The sequence below is a fragment of the Ursus maritimus genome, unplaced genomic scaffold (genome assembly GCF_017311325.1).
Source record: "Ursus maritimus isolate PB19 unplaced genomic scaffold, ASM1731132v1 scaffold_5, whole genome shotgun sequence".
Taxonomy (NCBI): Eukaryota; Metazoa; Chordata; class Mammalia; order Carnivora; family Ursidae; genus Ursus; species Ursus maritimus.
The window spans coordinates 72232048-72259637 of NW_024426663.1; the positions used below are offsets into that span (position 1 = coordinate 72232048).

The 27590-nt window shown below is 37.1% G+C and overlaps 1 long non-coding RNA gene across 1 annotated transcript in view; it reads left to right on the forward strand.

Annotated features, from left to right (window-relative positions):
- Positions 1-27590, forward strand: part of LOC121100767 — a 312516-nt gene that overhangs the window by 64386 nt on the left and 220540 nt on the right. Inside the window, exon 2 of the long non-coding RNA XR_005832556.1 lies at positions 19196-19264. This is a non-coding gene — a long non-coding RNA (uncharacterized LOC121100767). The remainder of the gene's footprint in view (positions 1-19195; positions 19265-27590) is intronic.

Here is a 27590-nt window from a genome sequence, read left to right on the forward strand (position 1 = left end):
CAAGTAAGAGGCAGAGATCAGAATTTGTGTGCAGGAAAAGTATGGGAGCGAGCTCTCCTGTGAGGGAGAGAGGGGGCAAAGAATGGCAGAGGAAGAAGTTAAACTGCCATGGGATGCAACAGAAGCCTAAGCCAATCCCAAGGGTAATCCCAAAGTTGCTATGATTCTTCCTAAACTGAAGCCAAATGTCCTGCTCTTTGTATCCTCACAGCCACTAATCAGGAAATCTCTTCATTCTGTGATCTGTCAGTCACCAGTCCATTAACACTCCACAAAGGTGGTAGAATAAGTGGTCCTAACGAAGTCCTAGGTGGCTTGTACCACTGTTAGTTACTTGCTCCATATAGGAAGTCCAACTTCTCTGGGAAAGTTCCTCCAGGATTTGGTTGTTTGTTTTATCTGGAGAATCTCAACCTTGATGCTACAGCGAGTGTCAGATCTGTAACTGACACTTATCATCTCCCTTCCCTACTATTCATTCTAAATTCTGCCCCCGCCATCAGCACTACCTCTGTCTGACTAGGTGGGTTAAATAATGAAATAGATTCTGATCTGTTAGGCACCTAAGACTCTGCTGTTTTACTTGTGCATTTATTATCAAATTCAAACAGTGGAATTCCTAAAGATGTCCTTATGGACCACCGGCTCCACTGAATAACAGAAACCTTATGCCCTACTGATGATGAGAGATAACTGTCCTACTAAAGTGATCACTCTTTTCCTTACCTTCTGGTCTCTTGGCAAAAGGAACCAGGTGGCAGCCATAACTTAAAATTTAATGGACTGCTTATTGTGTCCCCTGTTTGAAGTAATCCCCCAGGGAACAAAGACCTTTAAATCCATACAACCTAAGGTGAAAAGATGGGAAACAAAGAATCCTAGTTAGTTACTTGGAGTAGTAGTAAATGGGTCACTGCTGCTTGGAACCCTTGGTTCCTGAATCAATAGTTATTCTGCCTGTTGGAGACACAGTACCTAATGGTGATCTTTGATTTGAGGAATATACAGCATCATGCTTATCTTTGCGGTGTCTTTTCTCTCTGCTGATACTTCAAATTTCTCTCTGTTGATGACTTCAAATTGGTGTTCCATTATTTTTTCATTCTGACACCTTTGGGTGGTATAATATTTGATGAGATGAGTAGATCTCGTGGTCATGGTACTGATTGCTATAATATAGATCCCTTCATTTAAGATAAGATAATGTTAGATGTACCATGTTGGTGGATCGAGAACGCTATAAGACCTTGGGTAGCATTATTGGCTCAGGCAAACCATATCCATTATATATCTCAACCCCACCCATATGAATAGATGCCCCTCTTGGGGAAGAGAGGATCTAATGTAGTCAGTTTGCCACCAGGTGCCTAGTTATTCTCTTCAAAGAATGATGTTATATTGGGGACTCAGTATTAGTCTCTATTGCTGGAAGGTTTGGCATTCAGTGGCAGCAGTAAGTAGATCAGCCTTGGTGAGGAGTATATCCAGTTGGGCCCATGCATAGCCTCCATCCCTGCCTCCATGGCTACTATATTCACAAGCCCATTGTGCAAGCACTAGGGTGGCCAATGATAGAGGCTGATTGACATCAGTTGGTTCAGTCAGTCTTTGGTGGAGGTGTTAACATGTGACACAATAATCTTCACCCTCATGTACTCTCCCATAGGTACATCCACATGTTCTTTCCCAGAGAGCCTTTAAAAAAATTTTTTTTAAAGATTTTATTTATTTATTTGATAGAGAGGTGGAGAGGAAACACAAGTGGGGGCAGAGGGAGAGGGAACGGCAGGCTCCCCGCAGAGCCAGGAGCCTGACGTGGGGCTCGATCCCAGGACCCCAAGATCATGACCTGAGCCTAAGGCAGATGCTTAACAACTGAGCCACCCAGGCGCCTGTTTCCCAAAGATCCTTGTCTCTAACATTCAAATCTTTTCTTCCCAGGACTCTAGTTGCCTAGCTAAGCGTTCTCTGCTGCCCAGTAGTCCAAAGGGATTAACATTCTTATCATGGCCTCTTGGAGGATTTCTCCTCACCACTGTCCTTGAAAGGCATCCTGAGTTGATCTACGTTTGTTATTAGTGATTTTGGGAGCTTGCACATAAATACTGTGCTAGCCTACCCAGTACACAAGTTTGGTCTTTTTCTTCTATCATCCTTCCCCACCATGCTGGTGGGGCCATCTGACCTTATACTTGGACCATCTAATAGAACCCTGCTCCTTTCTCCACATCCTCGCCAACATCTGTCATTTCCTGAGTGGTTAATTTTAGCCATTCTGACTGGTGTGAAGTAGTACCGCATTGTGGTTTTGATTTGTATTTCCTGATGCCAAGTGATGCTGAACATTTTTTTACATGTCTGTTGGCCATGTGTATGTCTTCTTTGGAGAAATGTTTCTGTTCATATCTTCTGCCCATTTCTTGGCTGGATTATTTGTTCTTTGGGTGTTGAAATTGACAAGTTCTTTATAGATTTTGGATACTAGCCCTTTATCTGATAAGACATTTGCAGATATCTTCTCCTGTTCTATAGGTTGCCTGTTAGTTTTGTTGACTATTTCCTTTGCTGTGTAAAACTTTTTATCTTGATGACATCCCAATAGTTCATTTTGCTTTTGTTTCCCTTGCCTGTAGAGATGGGTCTAACTAGAAGTTGCTGTGGCCAAAGTCGAGGTTGCTGCCCGTGTTCTCTTCTAGGATTTTAATGGATTCCTATCTCACATGTAGGTCTTTCATCCATTTTGAGTTTATTTTTGTGTATGGTGCGAGAAAGTGGTCCAGTTTCATTCTTCTGCATGTGGCTGTCTAGTTTTCCCAATACCACTTGTTGAAGAGACTGTCTTTTTCCATTGGATATTCTTACCTTCTTTGTCGAAGATTAGTTGACCATAGAGTCAAAGGTCCATTTCTGGGTTCTCTAGTCTGTTCCATGGATCTGTGTGTCTGTTTTGTGCCAGTACCATATTGTCTTGATGATTACAGGTTTATAATACAGCTTGAAGTCCAGAATTGTGGTGACACCAGCTTTGGTTTTCTTTTTCAACATTCCTTTGGCTATTTGGAGTCTTTTCTGGTTCCACACAAATTTTAGGATTTTTTGTTCCAGCTCTGTGAAAAATGGTGACGGTATTTTGATAGGGATTGCATTAAATGTATAGATTGCTCTATGTAGCATGGACATTTTAACAGTATTCTTCCAATCCATGAGCATGGAACATTTTTCCATTTCTTTGTGTCTTCCTCATTTCTTTCATGAGTGTTCTATAGTTTTCAGAGTAAAGGTCCTTCACCTCTTTTGTTAGGTTTATTCCTAGGTTTATTATGGTTTTTGGTGTAATTGTAAATGGGATCGATTCCTTGATTTCTCTTTCTTCTGCCTGATGGTTTGTATATAGAAACGCAACTGTCTTCTGTGCGTTGATTTTATACCCTGCCACATTGCTGAACTCCTATATTAGTTCTAGCAATTTTTGGTTGGAGTCTTTTGGGTTTTCTATATAGAGAATCATGTCATCTGCGAAGAGTGAGAGTTTGACTTCTATGCCAATTTGGATGCCTTTTATTTCTTTTTGTTGTCTGATTGCTGAGACTAGGACCCACAGTACTATGCTGAACAAAAGTGGTGAGACATCCTTGTCATGTTCCTGGCCTTAGGGGAAAAGCTCCCAGTTTTTCCCCATTGAGGAGGATAGTTGCTGTGGGTTTTTCATATACTTATTCAACTGATGAATCATTAAATTCTACTTCTGAAACTAATAGTACAGTATATCTTAATTAAGTTGAATTTAAATAAAAAAATTTAAAAAAATCCTGCTCCTGATAAAACTTTTTGTTTTTGTTTTTTTTCAAATGTCACAGAAGTTCTCTACTGCATAGTAGACCAATGTGATGTTCTATAAAAGAGGTAGTTCAAATCCTTTTGTACTCTGTTGTTACTTAGGGTGGGAGAGTTGACATAGCCCTTGGGTCACATTATAGTATATTATTGTTGTCTCTGACTTTCAGACTTACACGTAAGGTAATAATTAATCACCCTCAGCCTTCCCCTGTACTCAGTGTAGTCATAGTACTCACCAACATCTATCCGATTCCAATATACTTATGATTATCACCTCTGAATCTCTCCAGTGCCTGAGATGGTGCATCTACCAGTGATTTTCTTTTCCCTCACAAAGCATCCCAGTTTGACTTCAGTGAATGTTTAGGAGTGTCATTATTGCAGCCTGCCAGGGGCTATTACTATTCTCTTATTCCTAGCAATTTGGTCCTCATTGTGTGCAGTCTGGAAGATATCAGAGTTTCAAAATCTCATCATATGTAATTTAAATTTACTTTAATTTTTTTGGGGGAATAAAATGTTCAAGAACAAGAAAAAGAAACTTTTGGGAGCAAGCTGCCAACAGAATGTCTCATTACCCCCAAATATTTTGTACATTTTTTAAAGAAAAGGGCATTCTCCTATATGACCTCAATACAACCATCCAAATCAGGAAATTAGCATTGAAACATTGCTTCAATCCAATCCAAGACTCCATCCAAATTTTACCAGCTGTCCCAATAATGGCCTTTAGAAGTGGTATTTAGTGCAATAAAATTCAGTTCAATTAGATTTTACTGTCATGTCTCTTTAGTTTTCCTGAATCTGGAATAGTTCTTTACTCTTTTCTCCACCTTCATGATATTGATACTTTTGAAGATTACAGGTGATTTATTTTAAAGGATATTTCTCCATTTGAGTTTATCTGATGTTTCTTCATTGTTAGATTTAGGTTTTACAGTGTGCGTGTTTGGCAGGAATATCAAAGAAGTGAGACTGTTACTCATGCTATCAATATCAAATAGCACACATATTTGATTTGTCCTATTGTTATTTGACCAATTTGATATTAGAAAGTCTTCTCTTCTCCCCTGTGAAGTACTTTTTCTCTGTTTGGTGTTAATATTTTGTTGGGAGACTCTTTGAGTCTAAAGAGCCCACTTTTAATGTAATCTTCAATTTCTAATTCATTTATTTGTGTCAGTGTATACTCAGAAGTTCCTATTTTATTTACTGGTTTCTTTACCATCACTCTTCATGTTGGTACTCAAATTGTTCTAGATGTGGCCAGTGGAATTCCTTCCAGCTGACATCTGTGTTCTTTTGTTATGTCCTGTCATCTTCAGTATTTGCTTATTTTGTCTCAAAAAGATATTCTAGGCTCACCTTATATTTTCTCTTCCCCAGCCCTTGAATCAGTCATTTCTCTAAGTAGTTCTCATTCCTCTAAGCTGAGAAAGAAATTTGAAAGCCAAGATGTGGGTATTAAGTATGCACATTGCTTTTGGGGTATAACTGCTCTCCAGCCTTCTTACTGAACAGAGCTAGAGAATACATGTGTGTAAATATGTGTATAGTATATGTATGTGTATACACACATTTTATTGAGGAATGCTCCTGGAAATAACACCTGTGAAGGAGTGATAAAAGCATCCAAGCTCAGAGGAAGCTCTACGGTGATTATTCCTTCAGTTATCCCACATCAGGGTATGCATGTGAGGTCTTTGTCCTCTGACATCAACCAGTCATTGGATGTGGCCCGTACTTAGGGAGGTGATGGCTGTGGGAGGGTTGACTCTTCATGAAGGGAGAATCTGGGCAACAAACCACAGCATACACTTGATTTGGCTTCTCAAGCTAGATAACAATGGAACCAAATGAGTTCACTTTCCAGAAATACAGATTCTTAGACTACATCCCCAGAGAGTATATTTCAGTGACACTTGGACAGGACCTACAGAATCTGGCTCTTTTAAAAGTCCCCAGATGATTCAGTGTTTATCCTATTCAGCCACAGTTGGCTTTTACGTAAGCATAATGATATTGCTTTCAGAGAGTAGGCAGAAGGCACTTGAAATTTACAACTTTCAATTTCAACTCTTTTCCTTGGTGGCACTTTATAGATCATCTCTCCTGATGGTTGATCAACATGCAAAGAGTTTTTCTTTTGTTGTCTGTGGTCATGACATGATATTACTTCCGATGTGGCCATACTTGTCCTTACCATCACATGAAAGAAGCTCAATTTTATGTTGTAATGTTTTTGTGTATCCTTTAACATATTTCATAAAATATTCTTCAGTTGTTAAAAAAGAAGCTACAGATTGTTTATTGCAGGATCCTTACTTTCACATATGTTGAAAATAATGTATTTGGCTCTTTCAGTTCTGTGTTTTCAAATCAGCACAAAGCAGGATTTTGATGGCCTGTACTGCACCGGAAAGATTGTTGTAAATGTCAGTCTGATGGGCATGATCTCAGAAAGACAAGCCACAATCCCACAGCATGAATGCCAAGACATCTCCAAGTTTCTTACATGGAGTAGCAGCAGGAGGAAGTAGTTGCCTTTTGACTTTTCAGAAGCTCTTTGCAGGGAGAGTGGGTAGTGCATGACCGCTCTGTATGTAGATGCCTTACTCTCAGCAAAGTCACTTAGTAGGATGAACAAGGCAAGAGATGCAGGATGCAGCATGGAAGTGTGACGATGGGGCAAGTCCAGGGAAACTGGAGGTCTTAGAGCAAGTGGTTCTAAACAGCATGAGTAAGTATAGATCTTTCCAGGCTATTACTCTATTCAAGTACACCTTGTTCTCAAGTACTCATGTTCTCTCTACAGTGAAGATAGTCCAAGCCCATCATCTTAATAGTGTTAGAGACATATTTCGAGCTTTATGACACTTCAAAACACTTGAAAACATTTTGAAAGCCCCCTCTGCCCCCCATGAGGATAGCCCTGCCTCTTTACTATCTCCTTCACTTTGTAGCATATTATAGATTTGACAGAGAGAGAAATTCAAGGGTCCTATAGAAACATCATGAGGTAAATCTCATGCAGTATGTGGCCATATATATCAGTCTTTTGTTAAGGCTTTCAGAGAAGGATTTTCAAACCAAATCAGAAGCTCTCTCTTTCTTTTATTAAATAATTACATATATATAGCATGGAGAGTATACAGCTTTCTAGAAATAAGAAATGACCCATGTGTCTCCATTTTATAAAGAGATGTCTTTTCTATGTATCTGCTGTTTAGTGCTTCTTGTGCTATTCTTCGGTATAAAATTGTGGAAATCCAAAGTATAAAAGTATGCCATTCATTCATTATGCTGACAATATAAATGACAATTGAAAGTTTCTTATTATAGAAACATTAAAGTTTCTTATTTATATTCATTCAGCCAGCCACTGTTTATTTGGTGCTTACTATACCTGAGGCACTGTGTGATGTGCTGGGAAAGGTAAAGGTGTTTAGGGTCAAGGCTAACTGCTGATTGACTTTCTGGATCTCCTTTGGGAAGTGCTTATCTGGCTGTGGTTTGAATACTGCATTGTTGGGGAACTCTGCCTAATTAAGTACCATACTGGACAGTTTTGTTGATGTCTCCATCTAACTTCCCACATCGTCTTAATTCTCTTTCTTGGAATCACACAATGATACCATAATTTCTTTTTCTCATACTAGTCTTTACTTTCCCCAGGGCTACTCCTTCCCTTCCTCAGAGTGGTACATTCTAGTATTCACCAACCTGGCCTAATTTGACCTTTACCTAGACAATATTATGAATTTTTTAAAAAAACAATAGAGATCAATAGTTAGGAACCATACAGGTGAAGTGCCATTCTCCTTGTTGCTATCATTGGATGTATGAGTGATAGAGAGATTATGTCATAATCATACCATCCTTATAATGTTGTGTTACGAAGATTGAATACAGTAATGTATCCACATTACCAGCAGAATGCTTCTCCCATTTGAGAGTTCAACAATTACTAATTATTACTAGATTACTTTTATTATTAAGTCAGTTTGTCTGAGATATAAGTGAATACAAGTTAACAGTTCTTTGTGCATGAGATCTGCCTGTGAATACTCTGAATATTTTCTTAAAAGGGCTACCAACATATATTCTTGCCAGCCTTTCCTTTTCTGGATGGAACTTAATTGGTCCCTTTCTTGCTGGGTTTATCAGATAAGAAAGCAGATACAGGTCTTAAGCCATTGATTCCCTTTTTCTATCAATAAGTCAATTTATGCTTGAAGTCTTGTGTTAAAAACTCTGAATTTTACCTTTAACTGTCCTTAAACATAAAACCTACATCTTCAATTTTTTTTCTAAAATGAAATAAGGTAACTATTTAAACTGTAAACTGTAACACAAATGTAATTGTTATTGTTATTTTTCTAAAGATTTATTTATTTTAGGGGGAGTGGGAGTAGGGGGAGGAGTAAAGGCAGAGGGAGACAAGAAGACAGCCCGCTGAGCACAGAGCCTGAGGCAGGGCTCAATCCCAGGACCCAGAGATCATGATCTGATCTGAAATCAACCGACCTAGCCACCCAGGAGCCCCAGTTATTGTTTTTAAAATTGTATGTGTTTTTCCTTTATAGTTAGGAAAATAAAAAGCTGATTGAAATCAATTGAACAAAAAAAAAACCATGATGTTTTCTGGTTTTTCTTTAGAATGAAGGAAGAATTTTATGTAAAGATGGAAAAAATGAAAATTGAACCAGAGGAGTTGAAATGTTGTGGTTTTACAGTTTATTGAAAAGTCAGGCTTCTGTAGTGATATCTGGTTCATGACAGGTGGAACTGAGTGAGAATTAGAACCAAGATTTAATTCAGATTCAGCCAGGTAAATTGAATAAAGAATACTGTTGATTAAGGGGAAAACATCAGTTGCGCAGAACTATGTTCAAGATGTAAGAACTTCTCTTCAAAGAGCTCAGTTTTGAACATCAGATCTGATGTTCTGGAATTTTCTTTCTTTTTTTTTTTTTTAAGATTTTTATTTATTTATTTGACAGAGATAGAGACAGCCAGCAAGAGAGGGAACACAAGCAGGGGGAGTGGGAGAGGAAGAAGCAGGCTCCCAGCAGAGGAACCTGATGTGGGGTTGATCCCAGAACGCCGGGATCATGCCGTGAGCTGAAGGCAGACGCTTAATGACTGAGCCACCCAGGTGCCCCTCAAATCTGTTAATTTTCTATCTCTGTGTGACAAATTACCACAAATTTAGTAGCCTAAAACAACACAGTTATATTACCTCACAGTTTCTGTGGGTCGGAAGTTTGGGCAGGTTGAAATGGGTCTTCTGCTCAAGTGCTCCCCAGACTGGAGTCCAGGTGTCAGCCGGGGCTGGGGGCCCAGTGGAGCTGAGAATCCTCTTGTAAGTTCATCTGGTTGTTGGCAGACTTCATTTCCTTGCGGCTATAGAACTCAGGATGCTGAGTCTTCCAAGCCAGGAGTAGATGGTGCTTCTATTTCTCTTGCTGTAGGACTCACCTGATAGGTCCAGTCTACCCAGGATAGTCTCCATTCCAATGAACTTGAAGCTAACTCATTAATAGGTTATCATATCTGTGATTAAATTATCATATTCACAATTCTGCCCACCCTCAAGGGAAGAGTGTTAGCCAGGATGTGTATAGCAGGGATTGGGGAATCTTAGAATTCTCCCTACCACAATATTAGAAAGATATTTTTAAGGAGAAAAGCTATCATACAAGTTAGATAAATAAAGGATACATTATTTGGAATTTCAAACTTGGCCACTTGCATTCGACGTCTTGACTCTTCACCCAAAGCAACCAGCTCAAAATGTGATCACTCCATCTTCGTTTTAGCTGGTGTGCTTCATCTAGGTGTATCTGTTTTCTGTCTATGAACCATAGACAATATCCAGAGAGTTTTCTCTAAGGGCCGGTTTCCCTTCAGAGTAATGAGAAGTCCAGTAGGAAACACAGCATACAATTAGCAGACGCTGACTGATAGACTCATTCTGTGAGTGATTCAGTGCACATCTTGCGTTTCCGTCTTCATACCCTCTGACAGATAATCCATGAACTACAGAGTAAACCTGTCAAGAAATCAGGATACAGTGACTTTTCATGCATGGACTATTGCCATATGTTGCCATAGAAATCAATTGAAAATTCATTCCCCCCCCCCATATTTCCGCAATCCTTCCTCTCACAATTAACAGTGGGCAAACATGGCTGCCAGTCTTTAGAAAGCTTTCTTGTCTAAGTATTCAGCTACAGGTATCACAGCTAACGGAGACATAACAATGTGTGTGTTCCTTTAGCCACTTGCTTTCTTCTTCCTGATACTGTTGAGAGTATGCATATTTTTAATCCCTTTTTCTACCTCCTTCTTCACTTGACTAATTTCTTGGCATGGGCAATACCTCATCATGTGATGAAATCAAACTTCCTTCTAACACACCCTCAGTTACACGGCCTGCAGGCTGCTGCTAATGGACAGTTTGCACTGTTATATAAGATTCCTGGACCAAGTAGTATTTCTGTAGCTCAGCTTCAGCATAACCTGGTCTGTGTTCAGGCTGTAATGTCACCATGCAAAGATGGAGATCAGGCAGAATTCCAGGAGCTGCGGTCATAGCACCTGCAGGCTGGCTGTTTTGCCAGAGCACCAAAAGGAATGATGGAATTAAGAAGTGCTATAGTCAGCTCACATAATGAAGATAAAAATGATAATTAGCCTCGTGGTAATTTGAATTACTCAACTAAATCTTTGTTGTGCTGGAAGATGTTCTAGCAGTAGATTGTGAACAATTTAATCTGTTGGGATTTTGTCATTTTAAGAAATGGGGGGTAATGGCAATTTCTTCAAATGAAAATAAATTGACATAATTGTACATGTGGAAATTGCAGAGTGTGTAGAACCTGAGCATTGGGCACAGCCCCAAGTAAAACGCAGTACAAATGATCAAACTATAGCTTGCAAGCACCCTGAGCACATCCCGTCTTAACTTTTTTGCAGCAAAATTAGCTCATATATTCATCTGTACATTAAGGTCAGCTGACTTAAGAAAGTGGCCATCTTAAGCTTTGATAATTTTTTAAGAGATTTTTATTTATTGGAGAGAGAGAGAGAGAGCACATGAGGTGAGGAGGGGCAGAGGGAATAGCAGACTCCCCACTGAGCAGGGAGCCTGATGCACGCTTGATCCCAGGACTCTGGGATTCTTACCTGAGCTTAAGGCAGACGTAACCGACTGAGCCACCCAAGTGCCCGCTATTAATGCAATTTTTGAAACACATTCATATGTTTTTTCTGAGCAGGAACTGTTAAAGAATCCGATGAGGACCTGCTGCTTTGGCGCACTGTTAAACATGAGTTCTCATTCTTCATGCAGCAATTGATGACCAATTCAAAATCTCTGAACAAATTTTCAATGTCTATAGGTTTGTGGTGTGAGTTGCCGAAGCTCCAAAAGGGGTTTTTAGTAAGCCAGAAAATGGAACCGAATCTTCATTAGGGAATTGTTGACCCAGATCTCTAAAATGAGTGTGAGTAAATCCTTGAGTAAAATGACTTTGTGTTTAATTGCTGAGAGTAGGTCAACAGCATATGATTTGGGGAGGCATGTTATCACCGAAATTCTGCATATAAAGTATATTCTGTGTAGAACAAAAATGTCATGTATTTGCCAGTGTATGAGAAGAAGGGCATAGACAAATTCAAATACTTGGGAAGTAAAAGTTATCTGAAAGTAATTATTCTGAGTATTTCCGCAAATTGTGAGTTTACATAATTTTATGACTAGGGGCCCAGGTCTTAATATAGACTGACATCCTGTCTGGGCTCTACTTTTTGCTAATTGTATATATTAGGCAAGTTTCCTAATCTTTCTGTGCCTCCTTCCTTATTGTGTGCTGATGGAGACACTGAACAGTATCTGCCCTCCCGGAATACATGTGAGATGCTGAATACAATATCTGAAACATTATGATAAAAGTTCACTATTATCTTCATGATTTGTAGGCGCTATTTTTCTTCGACTAAGCCTTCAAGGACCATGTACTATATTCCAGGCATGATGCCAGGATTCAGGGATACAGCAGTGAATAAGAAAAGACCATGTCCCTACAGACCTTACCTTCTATAGGGAAAGCAGTAAATTTATGCTTTCAAGCTAGCATGTGTCAGAATCACTCCAGGCTTTGTGCCCGTGGCTTGCTGAGCCTGCCCATGGAGTTCTGGAATGAAGACCTCCTGGGTGGAGCCTGGGAACTTGCATTTCTAACAAGTTCCTCTGTGGTGTTGACACTGCTGGCCTGGGGACCCTACTTGGGGAATCCCAGCCTAATGGATAATTTGAACTATGAGATAATTTCTTTTATTGGGATATAGACAGGGTGGCCCAGCAACAGAGCCATTGGGTCCAGGACTGGGATTTCAAGGACCCTTTCTAGAGACAATGCCTGAGGTGATAGTTGAAGGATAAATATTAACCAGGTGGGCATTTCCAAAGGTGGAAAAACACAAAACCCTGTCACACGTAGGAAGCTTTCCTGAGCTCCTTTAGGAATGTTCCTGCCCGTTTAGTCCATATATGATTTGCTCTCTTTTTAAAAGTATTAAAAATAGTTGTAATGTTTATACTGTTTCTAAGGCAATCTAATATGAAATATATATTTGATTTGAAAAGTGAGTTCCAAAAAAAGAGTTAAACTTATTGGTAATCCTAAATTTTGATATAGTTGTTTAAGTTCCCATACCAGTATCTGTCGTTCAGATTCTTTTCTTAATTGTCAGTGTAAAATTAGGTAGATAAGTATTTATATAAATGTTATAATTTTGTGTAACTGTGAAACATGAAGTAAAATATCTTATTGCCCATAATATGTTTCTGTGATCAAACACAGTATAAAGTAAGCATTCAAAATAGCTCCTCAGCTTTTTATGATTAACAATTTTATTGTTTTCTAAAAACAAATTGTTTCTGTTTCATAACATTTTGTTGTTTGTGTTATTTTGAGTATTGCCTTTTTTTTTTTTTAAAGATTTTATTTATTTATTCAACAGAGATAGAGACAGCCAGCGAGAGAAGGACACAGCAGGGGGAGTGGGAGATGAAGAAGCAGGCTCATAGCGGAGGAGCCTGATGTGGGGCTCGATCCCATAACGCTGGGATCACGCCCTGAGCCGAAGGCAGACGCTTAACCGCTGTGCCACCCAGGCACCCCTGAGTATTGCCTTTTATTCATGAAAAGTAGAAAAACTAAAAGAAAGCAGAATCCACAACTGATTTTCACTACCGAGGAATAACTAGTATTAATATTTGGTGTCCTAAAATTCAGGATATTTCTGTATAAAAACTCAAGAATAGAAAAATAGAAATATTTTTAAAAAATATTAGCTCATGCTATATATTATTTTCCTTAAAGTGATTACACTAATGTCTTCTGAATTTAACAATAAAATATCAGAAGTGAAACTTAAAAATTGCTAACATTTTGGGGTGCCTGCCTAACTCACTCAGTCTGTTAAGCATCTGTGTTTGGCTCAGGTTGTGATCCCATGGTCCCTGCTCAGTGGGGAACCTGCTTCTCCCTCTCCCCCCTGCCCTTGCTCTCTCTCTCTCACTATCTCTCTCTCTCTCAAATAAATAAAATATTTTTTTAAAAATCACTAACATTTTGATAAAATATTCAATTTCTTCTCTGTAAGAAATAGTAGTTTTGGAAGATTCCCATAATGTTAGGAAAAGAAAAAAAAAACCAGTTTTGGGAGTGGAATTAATTCATTATTTCACCTCTAGATTGTGTTTATTGCATTTTAGGTATGAAAGATAAGGAAGTTGCTAGAGTTAAACTTTCTCCAACTTCTTTTATCTTCATACTTTGATTTGTGTTACTTGCGTTGGTATTTTTACATAGTTGAATTGTATAATATTTGTATCCTCTTTATATCAGATAGGTAGCTTTCAACATGTAACCAAACAGTGGAGTGACAGTTAAGCAATAAGAAAAGTTTATCATTCAGATAGGATGGAGGGATCGGAGTTGACTGACAGTATGATCAGCTTTTCCACTGTGGGATGTGGATTTCTCCTTTTGGCTCCACCCTGGGTCCCAAAGTGGGGGCTACAGTTCCAAATTGCACATTCAGACAACACTGGGCCAAGAACTGTTTACTCATGTCTCTGGCTGTGGGTGAGGTTGCAAAAAAGGCTGAGGTCAACTTGTTTTTCTCCTTTTGCTTAGGACTTTTTTCTGTTAGATTGTGCGTATAATTTTTTTTTTTTTAAATTCATTCTCTATGAATTTTTCCTGGTACATGGTGTATCACTTCAAGTCTTTATCTTCTGTGTTTTAGGGACAAGAGGTATGTTTGCTGGATATTTGTTTTCATATCAGTGCCTATATTTTCAGTTATGTTTATTCAATTTTTTAATTCGTGTAATACAGGATACCCCTATGCACTATGTTTTTCTTTTCCATCTCTTTCCTAACTTTAATTTCTTTTGTGACTTGAAATCTCTTCTCTAAAGCATTGTCTCATGTCATTTTTCCAGAGAAATCATATGCCTGTAATGTCAGTTGCGATGATAGAAATTTATGTCATTGAATTCAATTTTTTAATTTTCTAAGGTACTCTTCTTACATTGTAGATCATTCATCTACTTTTCATGTATGTTCTTTTGCTTTTTTCAGCATTTTGTTTTGCTTTGTGTTTGTTTAGTATTTATATGCAAACATGATTTTTTTTTTTTTTTAATCTTTAAATTGGGCCAGCTACCTCTTGAATGTTAATGCGGGTAGAAGTAGGCGAATAAATTGGAACAGAGGAAAGCTTCCATTTAGGGCTCTGCGTACAGAATATTTTCTGACCAATTCTGTTGTTTCTTTTGACTTATCACTTCAGTTTTTGTTGAGTCTCTTGAATATTTTTTCTGCATTGTGTGAGAATCTGAATTCAATGTACATGGGTCACAAGGGGAAAAATAGGCCTTTAATGTTATAAGATAGGATAGGATCAACTACGTACGACTTGTTTTATAGAAATGGCACAACATAGCATGATAGGTGTTTTGGAATAATACTTAAAAAGTCCAGAGTGTCCCCGTTTTTATGAAGCCTCAATCTTAGACAAAGTAGGAAAATTTAGAGTAAAAGACGTAAAGTATAAAGTTAGATATGAATGTAAACATTTACTTAGGATGTGAAAATAAACTGTAACAAATTAAAATTTTAGAAAAACCCAGCAAAACCAGTAAAATTACAAAATCCGGAAGAAAATTATTACATTTTGATTAATTAATTGCCTGATACAGCTCTATACTATTTCCCTCCTACTTATTTTTGGCTTCAAATTTTGATTGCCATCGCATGACTATGATTTAATTTGATTTTCTACTGAAACTATAGAGATAATTCAGCCTTTTGATTGAAATTTGTTTTTTTTTTAATCTTATTGATAATTTAAAAATTCCTTTTAGTTTCACGACTTATTATTATGTCAGGTGAGTGTTGTACTATTGCTACCAAATATGGGGAGATAGTTGTTTCAAAGTTCTCTTTTTTTTAAATGAGATGTAGGATTTGGAGGACTCTTCCACAGGCTAGCTTCTTATGCTATCTATTTCAGCCTTTTCTTTTCTTCTGTTACCCTTACCTGTTTAATTCTAACCTCAGTAGGACATGTTAATTGCTCCACAAAACCTGTGCTCTGCACATTTGCAAGTTAATAATGAGGGGAGCTAATACAGTAGGCTGTGAGAATTTCCTGGAACCCATACCTACCCCAGGATGGATGGGGATAGCTAAACCAAACATAGACATGACTGCGATTGAGACGCATAGACCTAATTAAATCAAACTCTGTCGTCCCCAGCTCAGCAACTTCATAGCCACTCCACATGAAATGCTACATATGGGGAAGTGTGTTGGAGGGTAACGTGGAGTGGGAAGAGCCCCCAGTCTTAACCAACTTTGCTTCAAGTGTCCTTTCGCAAATCCTACAAAAGTGTGCAGAGTGTGTCGTGAGGAGGGGCCCAGGCAAGGAGGAGGCTCTGACATTTAACTTAATTAGCATGGTGGTTAATTCACATCCGAATTAAAGGCAGACATGACAGAAATTTGATATTTGACTTGATATTTGAAACCAATTCAAGCAAGTGGTAAATGCTATAAAAGACTGAAAGATCATCATTACCACTGGTTTTAAGATAATCAGATGTCCTGAGAATCCACAAGATGAATCTGTAGGNNNNAGTACTGTTCTATATTGCATTTTGTAAATTGGAAAGTACCCTTATGGAGTTTACAGTAATCTTCATAATTTTATAGAGAGCTATTTACAACTAATTATCTTTGATAGTAGGAGCAGGAGTAAGAGAAGGAATTATTTTTTCATTTTCAAGTGATTTTGAGTATCAGCTCTTGAAACTTCCTATTGACTAAGATTTTTAATTATTTTTAAAAATTTGTCACTAAAAAATCTAATATCTAACTTTTATTTCCTACATTTATTTTTCTCCCATTTAATATTAAGGGCCTCAAGGGAGTGGCTAATGTTTTATCTTTTATTTGTTTGTTTCTTATCTCCAGTGCTAGGCTTACAGGGTCACTTAATAAAATTGGTTGCCTAATGACCCGATACTTCTGCACTCATTCTATCTTTATCTTTCTTTCTTTCTTTCCTTTCTCCTAAATCTAATGATTTCACTTAACCATGTGCTTACCCTATTCATTATACACCTTTTCTGTTGATACTCATTTTAGAAAGTTTTAGAAGATTAAAAGTATAAAGACACCATTGGCAGCCATGTAGAATTTTTCCTGCCAGGGGTAGTCACTTGTTAATATTTTAGAGTGTTTTCTTCCCATGTTTATCCTATGACACTTACATTGTAGAAATCATGTTATATACAAGTGTTGGCTAGTTCTCATCAAATTAAAACCTGTGCATAATTTAAAAATAAAATAATTACAGTGAAAACCAGCACTTCCTTTTGTACCTCTAATTCCACTCCTCAGAAACATTTGAAACTCTTGGTCCATTTCTTAGGGCACTTGGTATTTGCTTCCATATTTCTAAAACAAAGAAAAATCTTACACAGCTATTGATTTTTTTCTATTTTTGGCATTATATAGTAAATCTTTGGTCTGGTTGATTTGATGGGGTTTATCTCCTAATATCTGTCTCATTTTCTCTCACCCCAGTACTTTGATGGAATTGTAACATAGTTCTTATTGAAAAGTGTTTACTATGACTACATAAATATCTTTCAGTATTGAACCAAGGACCAGAAAATGATTATTTTTCTTCTTATGTAAGCTTGAGCATAATTTCTTCTTTTCCACTGGCTTGATTTCTATGGAATTATCAACTCTATTAAAATAGTTAGCTTACTTGTCACATGACAAAACAAAGGATTTGTTAGTTGCACCTTTTGTTTGGAGTACCCTCTTGTTGCGTTCTTTCTTCCTCTAGTCCGAGGTGTTTGGTAGTAAGAACTTGCAAATGCCATTAACATTTCATTTTGTTAATTAAAAAAAAATCTAAAATAATTTTCTTTTGTTATTGTGTCTTTTCCTCAGTAATGTCTTTCACTTCTTTTTGGCTTCCGAATAAATTTTGTAGGGCATTGCAAAAATGGATGGGATTCCTTTAAACTGTTCTTTAAAGTGAATACAGTGTGGATATATCTCAGTAGAGAGTGTTGGAGGGACATTGTAGGAGGAAAGACCTTCTCTTGCAGGTTTAGCAGCTGTGTCATTGATCAGCAGTGTATTCCCCACCAGCTGTAGCTCTCCTGTGCTCCATGTTTGTTTCCTGCTTGTGGGGTGACTGTGGTCCAGCTCTGAGCTGGCCATCCCAGTGAACTTCACCATCTTGTAGGCTGCAACCATGCCTCCTCCAGTGAGGTCCGATCTTAAGCCTTGGAGACAGAATCTCCCTTCCAAGTTTCCTCTTCTTGGATCTTCTCTCTCATTACTACAGTACCCTTCAGCATTGTTTTTGCCTCTTACAGTTACTCTGTAATCATAGTTTAACAGGTAAAACCTCCCCTATTTAAATCACTGAGTGCTTTCTGTCACCTGGTTGGATCTAGATTGATAGATCTCCCCGTTGACCTGTCAGGTCCTTCAAGGAAACCAAAAACTCCCAAGAACAGTTTGAAATGGGCAGTCTAAGAAACATACCAGTTCATTTGAATTAGGACATATTCATAGAACAAAAGAAAATTTTAAATGGCCAGTTTAACCCAGTTTTTCTACAGTGAAATAATCCTTTGGTTTCAATCAGATCGGCATGGTGGGGCATTTGAAATGTTTATTTGCAACTCATTTTTCTGTACCAAAAATAGTAATATACTAAACCAGCACTCAGCAGACTGAACTTCTTGTCCTATCTGCACCATGAGAATAGGGCAAATTGCTGAAGGCTCCTGAACTTCATTTTCCAAATCTGTAATATGAGGAACTTGTGCTTGGTTTTTATGGCCCTTAGAATTCTTAATCTTTATCCTTGAAAGTGTTTATAATGGTTCCGTTACAATCTTTAACTGCTCTAAAAGGTAGTTCAGTCCCATCTTTGAGAACTATTTTACACTTTTTTACAGAAAAAAGACTCTAGGCTAAGACTCTTATCATCACAGAAGATGACTCAAAACAGCCCCAGGAAACATGTGAAATTAGTATTACCAAAAGAGTAGAAATCCCGCTGCTGCTCCCAATGCCAGTGGAAGGATGAAGTGGATTTTTTATTATCATTTTTTTCCCTAAACTTTAAATCTTCATCTGTGGACTTCTCTAGGGGATTTCCCACTGGTGCCGTGGCCTCAAAAGGATGAAACAGAGCAGGGCTGACCTGATCCTGGAGATTTTTACAGGGTCTCTATAATGATGCTTCAAAAATTAGAAAATAATTTTTAAGTGACCTTTTTCTGACCTTAAAAAGAGAGAATTTAAACACTGAAGGCATAAGGTAACAATTAAACGTCACCCTCAACTCTGCTGTCCAGAAAGAGGCACTGTTAACATTTTAAAATAAGTTCTTTCATTTTTCCCTATGCATTTATATTTGCGTATAGCATAGACTGTAGGCTAGGCACTATTTTTTTTTAAAGATTGATTATTTATTTATTTATCAGAGAGAGAAAGAGAGAACAGGAGCAGGGGGAGCAGCAGGCAGAGGGAGAGGGAGAAGCAGGTTCCCCGCTGAGCAGGGAGCCCCATGCAGGACTCCATCCTAGGACCCTAGGATCACAACCTGAGCCAAAGGCAGCCAGTGAACCCACTGAGCCGCCCAGGCGTCCCTCGCCTACCCCTTCTTTCACGTGATTGCATGTGTAGGTTTTAGAATGTTTGCTCATCTAGGTCTGCTGTCTGCTTTTTTTTCCCAGAACTTTTTACCCTGGAAGTCTGACTTGTGCAGGTGTCCTCTCCCCTCTGGCCTCTGAGTTCAACCAAAGGTAAGCACCCACTTGAGATCAGTGGGAAGGAGGAAAATGAAGTGAAGTACTTATTCCCTTCTCTTTCTTTCTGCTGGATTGCCAATGGCTGTGGAATAATGGCCAAGGGTCCTGTCACTTGGCCTGTGTCACATAGCCCTCTTTCTTCCCTGGGGATTTTAGCAACTGCTCAGTTCCCTCGCTCCTACTGGCCTAGATGTGGTAATGACTCCCGCTATTCCTATCGTAGGCGTGTTTTTCTCTCTTGGTCTTCATAAGCTCTGCCCATACCTTTTGTAAATGGTCTCAATTCAGTTCCTTTCAATTATCCACTTTCAGTATGCTTTTTCTTGCAAAACTCTGACAGACATACTGCCCATTTAAATGTACTTCTTAAAAATATATATATATAAAACATATTACATGTTCACTATCTCAGGGGCATGAAATTGTATTTTAATTTTAATTTTATTTTTTCCTTACTCTTGAGATGAATATCTTTTCATGATTTTTTTTTTTCCTGTTGGGGATTGTGCATCATCTTATTTCTAGTTTTTGTTGGGATTGTTAAGTTTTTTCATGATATTTGAAGAGTTCTTTACATATTAAAGGCACTAATAGTTTGTTACATTCAAATACGTGTTTTTCAGTTTATCATTTGGCATCAATTGGTAAAATGATATTTTTGTAATAGCAAACTTTTGGGTTACTTTTGAGTTAAATCTGTCACCTTTTATTGTAATCTTTTCAAAATAAGCACTTTCAGTCATAGAAATTTTGTTAATGCCTGAATGATTTAGACTATATGGGTATTTTATGGTTGTGACAAAAGTGTCTCAGAAAGTTTAGAGTACTAATCTGGGTTTCATTTGCTCTCCTTTTTTCTGTGTTGTGACCTGTTACTCTCTATCATTGACTTACCCTATTTACTAATCATATTTGTCCAGTTATTTTGGTCCTCTTTCTGTTGCATTATTGACCAATTCAGAGTTCTATTGTTAAGATAAATCTTACAGTGAAATGAACAGATCCTGAGTGCACGATTCAAGTTTGACATGTAGAGTGTGTGATCAACACTCCCATGAAATCTTACGTATCCTTACTGATCTACCAGGTCTATCAGTATGAAGAAGAGTTGTTAATATCTCCAATTATAAATGTGGTGGTTTTTTTTTTTTTTGGTTTCTCCATTAAGATATACCAGTATATGCTTCCTGTACTTTGAAACGCTCTTATTAAGTGTTGACACAGTCATAATTTTTAATGTTTTCCATATGAATTTTTAAAGTTATATTGGATCACTGTTTATTTTTTTAAAGAGTTTATTTATTTTGAGAGAAAGAGAGTGCATGTGCACATGTGTGAGTGAGGGGAGGGGCAGAGGGAGAGAGGGAATCTCAAGCTATTTCCCTGACTGAGCATGGAGCCTACCATGGGGCTCAACCCCATCACCATGAGATCATGACCTGAGCTGGAATCGAGTCAGACACTTAACCGAGCCACCCAGGCACCATGAAGCATAATTTAAATGCCATAAAAATCATCCATTTTGGGGCGCCTGGGTAGCTCAGTCTGTTAAGCGTCTGCCTTCAGCTCAGGTCATGATCCTAGGGTCCTGGGATCGAGTCCCGCATGGGGCTCCCTGCTCAGCGGGGAGCCTGCTTCTAGTTCTGCCTGCTGCTCCCCCTGCTTGTGCTCTCTGTCTCACAAATAAATAAATAAAGTATTTTTTAAAAAGACGGTGACTTCATTTCCCTTGGATATATACTCAGTAGTGAGATTGGTGGATTGTATGGTAGTTCTTTTTTAAATTTTTTGAGGAAGCTTTACATTGTTTTCCATAATGGCTGTATCTCATTTTGGCTTTTTATCATGCGTTACTTGGAAACAGATTCTTTAATTTCCTATATTTTAGAAGTTCTTTGACTTCTGCTTTTGATTCCTAATTTAATTCTAGTATGGTGTGAAAAATACATGATTGCAATTCTCTTCAGTATATTGAGGCTCTTTTTATATTCTGTTGTAAGATTTATCCTTCCATATCCTACCTTTTTGTTTATACTTGAAAAAAACTGTCTTGCCATTGTTAAGTAGATTGTTCTACATATGTCAGTGAGATCATATTGGTTGATAGAGTTATTTCATTCTGTAACTTTACTGACTTTCTGTCTACTTGTTCTTTCAACTACTGAAACCGAAATCTTGATATTAAGTATGATTTTTGCTTTGTACTTCTTTAAATTCTGTAAGTTTTGCTTTTTATGTTTTGGGGTTTTGTTGGTAGGTGCATACACATTTATGGACATTATTTTACTAATATGCTGATATATATCTTATTATAAAATAGCCTTCTTTGTATCTAGTAATAGTCCTTATTTTTATGTCTGTTTTATGTGATAGCCACTTCACCTCTCCATCGGTCACTGTTTTTTTGGTATGTTTTCTTCTTTCATTTTATTTTCAACATATTTGTATTAGAATTGCATATGAATTGAACTTGTATTTGAGCTTAAAGTCCTTCTCTTGTAGAAAGCATATGGTTGGATATTACTTTCTTTTTTTAATCCACTCTGGCAATCTCTGACTTACAATTTGAATGTTTAATCAATTCACATTTAATGTAATCATTAATATGGTTCAGACTAGGTCTGACATGTTGCTTGTTTTCCCTACTTGTCTCATATCTATCTTCTACTTAATTTGTTTTAAAGAAATTTTATTGAACAGTTTTTTTAAAAAAGTAAAGATGAGGGTTGTCTGGTGGCTCAGTTGGTTAAGCATCCAACTCTTGATTTTGGTTCAGGTCATGATCTTAGGGTCATGAAATTGAGTCTGCTTTAGGCTTGGGGCTCAGCAGGGAGTCTGCTTGAGATTTACTTTCTCCCTCTCTCTCTGTCCCTCCCCCTGCTCACACACTCTCTCTCTCTCTAAAAAATAAATCTTAAAAAAGACATGTAAGATGACTTAAACTTAGAAACATTTTTATTAAAAATGTATTAAGTAATATTAGAATATCATTTTAATCCCTTTAACATTTAGCGATATTTTTAATATTTAAAAAACTAACATTTTAGTGATTGCTCTAGGGATTTTAATGTGTATTTAAATTCTTACTACCTTCTTCAAATCAATAGTGATGTAAGTCCAGTAAAACAATCCTTTTCACAACAATATAGCTCAATTTCCTCCCCCACCTATATGTGATTAAGCTGATAATACAATATTATAGCTGGGCTTTAAACAGTCATTTGTTTATTAAAAGCAGATTATTAAGAGCAAATTATTAAAAGCAGAAGAGAAGAAGATATATATACACAAAAACATTTATACATAGGCATTTTTAAGAACGTATTCACTTTAATTTTTAAAGGATAGTTTCACTAGATACATAACTCTTGGTTGATAGTTTTCTTCTTTCAAAACCTTGAATATACTATTTGTGCCTTTTTGTCTACAATGTTTCTAATTACAAGTTGACTATTAATCATACTGTCATTCCTCTGTATGTGATGTATGGTGCTTTTTTTCTTGCTGCTTTCATATTCTTCGATTGTTTGGGGATTGGACAATTGTAATGATTTTTACTGGAGGTCACTATATTTTGCTCTTGACATCTCACATCTACCATTGGACTCATCTAGTGAAACCTTCACTTCAGTTACTTTGCTTTTAATCTCTTGAATTTTCCTTTGGTTCTTGCATAGTTTCAATTTCTAATATATCTGGTATTTGTTGGCTCTGTGATAACATGTTCTCTCAACATATTTAGAGTAGCTTCTTATCCAATGTGGTTTCATTGAGCTGAGGAAACAGAGATTGGTCCAGTTTCTAAGGACTGCTTTGTTTTCTGAGTGTGGATATGGGTCACATTTATTACTTTTTGTTTGAGAAGTAGGAGCTATGAATAGTATGTTGCAACTCTGGATTCTGTTTTTATTTTTCTGAAAGTTGTGTTCTTTTCACTAACATCCCTTGACTTAACTGGCAGAATCTACCTCCCCATCATGGTGTATAGTCACTGATAGCTCTATTCAATTTTTTTTCCATCTTCCCAGAGGTATCCCCTACATCTATGTGGTTTAGTGCTTAGCCACTAATTAGGGCTCAGAAACCTTAAGTCCAGAATGCTTTTCCTTTCTGCTACCCAGTCTGTATATGAGCTGAGGAACATATGCACGGTCCCTACAAGTTCTCAAGTCTCTCCTGGCTTTCAATTTAATTGGGATTTCTTGAATTTCCCACACTCATGTTTAGGTTAGTGATCAGAAGGATGTGTGGCAAGCTTATTTCCTCAGCTCTTGTATTAATCTTTCATTTCCATGAGTTCCTGGTTGGTTTACCACCTGCCCCAGACCAAAATGGTGACCTCTCATTTCTGCTTCCTCAGCTCAGTACACTGATGGTTGATGGTGTTTAGGCTCTACCTCCCAGCTTCCTGGCAAAGAACGAAATGCTTGTGAAGATCTACTTTGTGTCTTATCTTTTCCTGAGGTATCACAAACCTGTGTTGCCTGTTGTTTAGTGTCTTAAGACATTTGCTTCATACATATTGTCTGTTACTGTTTAAAGTGGGGGGCAAATCCAGTATGAGTAACGGTCAGTAGTATGTGGCAGCCATCTGGCACAATGTGGAAATCTAATTGATCAGGTTTTCTCTGTAAACACCTAAGGCCATAGAAAGTTTGTTTTATTTTAAGCATTTGAAATAGTTTCAATATTTTAAATACTGTAATGCTTTGTATAGTTTAAGTATATTTTATATTCTCAAATGAGCATGACTCTTCTCTGCTTCTCCCTTTCCTAAAGTTCCCCAACTTCTAGGTAGTGTTGATATTCCTATTACCGCAAGACCCTGGGAAAATGGGTAGAGATAACTGATGGAGAAATAGAGCTGCATCACTGGTTAATAGTATCGTCAGAACATTTCTTCTTGCTGTTGTTGTTGTTTTTTAAGATTATTTATTTATTTATTTATTTGAGAGAGAGAGAGAGAAGAGTGAGCAGGAGGGAGAGAGAATCTGAAGCAGACTGTGCACTGAGCATAGACCCTGACGCTGGGCTTGATCCCACAACCCCGGGATCACAACCTGAGCCAAAACCAAGAGTTGGACACTCAACTGAGAGAGCCACCCAGGCATCCCTCATCAGAATGTTTCTTAAGAATCAAATATATTCTGGACATTCTTCAGAATTTGGGGATACATGTACCTGAAAGGCATAATTCTTCTCCTAGTACTTACAGTTTATTGGGAGAGAGAGAAATATATATATTTATAAAGAAAGAAATATATAAGGAAATAAATATATATATATTTATAAAGACACATGATGATACAAGTCAGCCAGTGTTAAAGACTTTTTGAGTGGTAAACGTATTAAGTGGTCATACAGAAGGTTGCATGGATCTCATGGGAAGAGATTGAACAGAGGTTTTAAATACCTTTCATAGGGAGTAAATAGTAATATTAATGAGTAGAGTGAAGAGATTTTAAGGTACAGACAACATACAGCACAATAAATAGTAACTGATACTTAACCTTCATAATTGAAGGACAATAGGGAATGGTGGTGACTGTAGCATACTAGAGAATAAATGACCACTTACACGGTGAACCACTGCTCGGCGTCTGCTGCTTAGTGTCTAAAGTAATGAAAATGCACATACGACCAGATCTCCCAATTTTTTTATGTGCAGACTCTCCCCATTTTTATTTATTAAATTTTTAAAATTTTTAATATTTTTTTCAGAATCTCCCTATTTTTGAATGCAGGCAACCAACAAAATATCTTATCACCATGGAGGCCAAATAAGTTATGTCTGGGAATGAATTTGGCATACAGGCTACCAGTCTGTCTACCTCAGAGTTGACACATTCTGAAAGACAGATAAGTCTGTGGCAGGAAAAATTGTCTTAAACATATTTTGTACCAGAAATACTTACTTAATGGTTTAGCATCGTCAGCTGTGCTACTTCCCTGTAGCATTTGATGCTTCCTACTGCAACTTAATAAGCATAAAATAATGGAAACACCTTTATATCCTTTTGAAAACAGATGCGTTTGAATTTTATTTAGAAATTCATGGCTAAAAGTTGTAAACAGAATCATTATTTTTATGTACTTAAGTGTGGGGATTCAGGGCTCTTTGGGTTTGTAAAATTAACATTTTTTTTAAAAGAGGGAAAAAAAACCTCCTTGCAAACACCATCTCAGTGTTGCCTAACAGATTGCAGCGTCTCTACAGGGGCCACAAGCTCATCAGTGTGCATAAAGCCCAAATATTTTACCAATTTAAAATGTATGTTATTTACCAGCTAGACTGCAACATCTTTGGTAAGTCATTAAATCTATAGTCTCAATATCTGTTTCAACATTTTTAAAGTATGCATTATCCTTGGTTAACCTAATGGAGAATAAATTCTTTAATAGGGATAATGCCTTAGGAAAATAGATGTTCCCTTTGAATGGCCTTACTGCTCAGTTTAGACTTGAGTGCAAACCTTTTGAGATTCAAGTTGGCTTTCTTATACCAAAATGCAGTTTTCAACTGTTAAAAAAAAAAAGAAAGAAAAAGAGAGAGAAAAATTCTCAGTTTCTCACATACCTAGAAGAATATTTAAACAGCATTTTGGTGAGGTTAAGTGTAAGTGAATTGGAGGTATGTAAATAATGCTTCCATCAATTTAAATAAGGAATTAAAATAAATACAGGGTAAGATTTAATGAAGAAATGAAGTGTTTCTGCTGAACCCAAATTATCTAAATACTGGTGAAGTCCCTTTCCTAAGTGAATGCAGTGATCATTCCAGGACATTTCTCTCTTGCACAAGTATGCATATACATATGCATATCTCTGTGTGTGTGTGTGTATTCTGTGCAGCAGTTTATCTAGTGAATGGGCTAAGTCAATTTTGTTAACTGTTTTTGCTAACATTTATGCGGTTGTTAACATTTTACCAGATGTTGGTCTTTTTTTTTTTTTTTTTTTTTAAATAAAAGATTTTATTTATTTATTTGACAGAGATAGAGACAGCCAGCGAGAGAGGGAACACAAGCAGGGGGAGTGGGAGAGGAAGAAGCAGGCTCATAGCAGAGGAGCCTGACGTGGGACTCGATCCCAGAACGCCGGGATCACGCCCTGAGCCGAAGGCAGATGCTTAACCGCTGTGCCACCCAGGCGCCCCCAGATGTTGGTCTTGACTTGATTTCCATTGAGCTTGCAAACTATTTTGCATAGAGTCTAAGTTCACATATAAGTAATTACTCTAACTTTGACTTCCAGTTCTGTCATTACAAACTTTTTAACCTTAATCTCTTCTTAATTGTATCTTGTTTAATCAAGGACCTCAATAGCTGGTCATATTTTCAGTGAATTTGTTTTCAAACAAATCACAGAACCACTTGTTGGAGATTTCCTTTTTGCTTTATTCTCTTGATTTTTTTCCTTTTCTTTTTTTTCTTCCATTCACAAGTGTTTTGGAGAAAAAAATATAGAAATAACATTAAGATTGCATTTAAAAAGAAAAGGTAATGAGTGTCCTTTTGGTTTAATATATAACACTTTATTTTGTACTGAGACACCTCAATCTTTAAAATCAGTGAAAAAATATTATTTACCTCTTTATGAATGTGAAGTGCAAAGTCCATTTATTGTGGTTTTGGCTTAATTTCACTAACTCTCAATACAGTTAGGGATGATCTGTGTAGCTGAAGATTTCTGGGGGAAATTTTTGAGAAATATATACGCAGTTAAACACTATATAACAAATCTTAATTTCTCATCGATTTCCATCAAATACTTCCTGAATGTGTGTTTAAAAATATTTGAGAAGACCAAAGATAGATCAGACCTTGAGTTCATGGTGTTTCCTTCTGTGTGGATTCTTCTTTATTGCTTAAAATATTCTTGGCTGTTAGTTTGGATGATTCCTTTTCTTATTTAAATGGATTGAAATATATCACAGTTGTGACTAATTAAGACAGTTTCATTAGCACAAGTCTATCTTAAATAATCTGTGAGTTTTTCCTGGTTTGATTTTGTTTTGTTTCTGGTTGGAAGTCTTTACTCTTTGCACTTTGGTTTGTCTTTAGTGTATTTTCTCACCACAAATCCATATTTTTACCTTCCATCCATCTAAGAGTTGAGGTCTTTGCCTTGTAGGAAATTTTTCCTTATACCTGATTTTGCTGGGGCTAACTAGACTGTTTTAGGGGTATTCTTTTATACCATACTTTTAAGTCATGGGAAAGTTTTCTAGTTCCAAATTTTCAGAATATCTAGAAATTCCATTTAAGTCTGTATACATAAATTCAACTGTAACTATTAAATTTATACTTTGATTTAAAAA